This window comes from Nelumbo lutea, chromosome 7 (assembly GCF_056320005.1).
Source record: "Nelumbo lutea isolate HS-2025 chromosome 7, American lotus-T2T, whole genome shotgun sequence".
Taxonomy (NCBI): Eukaryota; Viridiplantae; Streptophyta; class Magnoliopsida; order Proteales; family Nelumbonaceae; genus Nelumbo; species Nelumbo lutea.
In genome coordinates this window covers 55,168,710-55,171,709 of record NC_142690.1, presented here as the reverse complement: position 1 = coordinate 55,171,709, position 3,000 = coordinate 55,168,710, and the positions used below count along the sequence as shown (strand labels likewise).

General features: G+C 36.3%; 1 long non-coding RNA gene across 1 annotated transcript; it reads left to right on the top strand.

Moving 5' to 3' along the window:
- Positions 1-981: 981 nt before the first annotated feature.
- Positions 982-2,574, top strand: LOC148846462 (uncharacterized). Its single transcript, XR_016101748.1, has 2 exons — positions 982-2,023; positions 2,107-2,574. It is a non-coding gene; the product is annotated as an uncharacterized LOC148846462 (long non-coding RNA).
- Positions 2,575-3,000: the final 426 nt, after the last annotated feature.

Genomic DNA, 3,000 nt, shown 5'->3' with positions numbered 1-3,000 from the left:
TTGGACCTTTTTTTCCCTCTTTTGTATAAATAATGACTACTTTCCTTTTTATTTATGTTAATATAAATAAAAATCATGTCAACCCATTAAGGAAAAAGATAACTTAGTTAACAATTGAAGGAGGTTTATCATCAAAGGCCACATTGTACTTAATAGAGCAGTTCAGTTGGATGGTTACTTAATTGCTTTGTTGAATCTTAGTTCCATAAAATAGATTTCCCTGCTTAGATTTTATTATTTTTATTATTTTTTAACTTTTGGGTTTATAATAATTAGGATTGCTTTATTTATATTATTAAAGAAGGTAAGAAAAGTGGTTTATATTTTACATTTATATCATTTTAATTAATGATATTAACGAATAAATGTATAATATAAGAAAAGATGGGTTTTTACCAAAATACTGTTTTTTCAAACTAATCTCAATAGTTTCTTGGAGAAATAATTAATTCTGCACATTCCTTAGCCACACCAAGTTGGGCTATCTGCAGATCTATCAAAAAGAAAGAAAAAAAAAAAAAAAAAAAACTAATTCAGACATCTGTGATCACTTCACATCAGAATAACCACCCTAACCAAACTTGAAGAAAAGAAAGAAAAAAAAAGAACACCCTAACCAAACGAAGATTCAACTCTTTGACATCAGATGGAGATCACAGTGCCAAACCATGTGACCTATCCATCATAATTAAGTATAAAAAGGTGTGGTCCTTCTCCATAAGGCTTGTCTATACGTCGTGATTTGTCAACCGTGACATCAAGACACAAGAACCACCCAATGCTAAAGACAAACGATACCCTCAACCCCTTCCACCAACCTGGCTAATACTTACACTTCATATAAAAGAAATGTACAATCTTGGTGGAGGAATAAAAATAAAATCCATGGAAAGGAGAGATAGAGAGAGAAAGAGAGGAGAGAGAGAGAGGTGTCATTGTCAATAGCTGTAAGAAAGGACCAAAAGCCACCATTAAAACACTGTATATGGTTGTACAAGAAGAGGGAGGTGCATTTATATATAGCTGTGGAAGAGGGTCACGAGGGTTTACCAACAACAGCATGCATGTCTCGTGTTGCAGCAGGTTCTCTCTCTCTCTCTCTCTCTCTCTCTCTCTCTCTCTCTTTCTGCTTATGTTAATGTTAGGAGAGAGTAGATGAGCTTCTGGGGTTGTTCTCCCTTGGATGAATCTATTTCAAGGAGTTTCTAGGAGAGCCCAGAATTCAGTCCAGAATTTGGCTCCACCCCCTTTTGGGTATGTTGGTTTGAGAGATTGAAGCTGCCAGCATGATCTGATTTAGAAAATGGTAACCCTTTCTCTGGCATACTGTAGTCTTATCTTCTCTAGTACTTGCACCACACAGCATTTCCTATGTCCTAGCTATCACGAGATTTCATTCTTTTGAATTCCCCCCCTCCTCCCAGAAAACAGATTGTTAATTTGGTGTATGTGATGGATTGTTCTTGTGGTCACATACATAGGCAGAATAATTAAGTGACTGATGATGCATGCTAAAGAGCTATTAGTATCAGTAGTACATACAGACTACAGGGTTGATGGTTGGGTTCAGAGGATCTTAGAAAGCCCAGTTCCTATCTGATATCCTCTTTTCAGTGAAAAGGATTCCCAACCCAAAGTAGTTGTTCTCTTTCTCTTAATCTGGAGCTCTGTGATAGAAAAATATATGTTCCCTATTGGGTTCTGATGTTTTTTGTTTTTTTTTCTCCTTTTCCAGTCCTTTACTAGAGAATGATTAGTTAAGATTATGTGCAGTAATAGAGTTCTGATCAGTAGGCCAAGCTTCAGTGACCTAATAAGAGGCTAGGCTAGCTATTCTTTTCCTAAGCTTGTCCAATCAATTAAGCTCTGTAGGTATATTTGGTTCCGTCAGATCATCTTGCAGCTTCAATCACTCACTCCCCAACAAAAATGAAAAACAAAAGAGATTGGTGTTCTTGGGGATCGCCATAAATTGCTTTGTTCCTCTTCAGCAGTCCTTGTATGTTATCACACCAAGACACAGGTATTTCTGATTCTCTCTACAAAGTTTCTTTTCTCCCTCTCTCTCTCTCTCTCTCTCTCTGGTAACTGGTAAGCTTTCTTCAGGCTGCATTTGGATGAGCTTCTCCCAGCAACTTTGTTGCTGCAGGCGGCCGAAAGCCCAAAAAGAAGCCACAGTTTTGGTAAAGAAAATTGATTTACCAAAATTAAGCAGAAATTGGAGCAATAGATAATTAAGATGAAGTTGGGCCAAAAATCAGAGAAAAAAGGATGAACAACAACCTTGTTTGGAAGTGATTCTGCTCTTGTGCTTCAATAAGCATTCCCTATTCCTTTTTTTTTTTTCATTTGTATTTTTTTTTTCTTTATTCCATCTATTTCTTTGAAGCAACTTGCAAATAATTTATTTGTTGCATGTATGACACATAAATACATACATACATGTATGTATTGTATACATACATACGCAGACATACACATATGCAGAGACATGTGCGTCTGTGTATAAGTTAAAATCTGATGGGTTCTCCTCAACTTTAATGAAAATAACAACACCCTTAGAAAAATACAAAATGTCAAGAAGACACGCTGCAACTACATTTATTTTGTCATACTTTTCTGCAGACAATATTCTGTTTGTAACTAAATCTTTTGTTCTTTAGCAATGGCAGTCAATGGGGCCTCTGCCTACCCCTCTCTCTCTCTCTCCTCTCTCTGTATGTGTGTAGCTGTGTTGTTTCATAGGAACGAATTTCTAAATCATGTGCGCAATGACTCGGAATTAATAATGTGAGAGAAACCTTTCTTGACTCAAGCTTGAGTGACCTGACTACAGTGTATTATTATAAACATCTAAAATTAGGGATAAGTTGACTGCATTCTACCTCACAGAATTCTGAATTCAACTGCAAACCTACAACATTTTAAAATTATAAACATCTCCACCTGTAACGCTTATATCCACCCGTGAATTGGCATCAGTTTCAAGCTGACACCTAC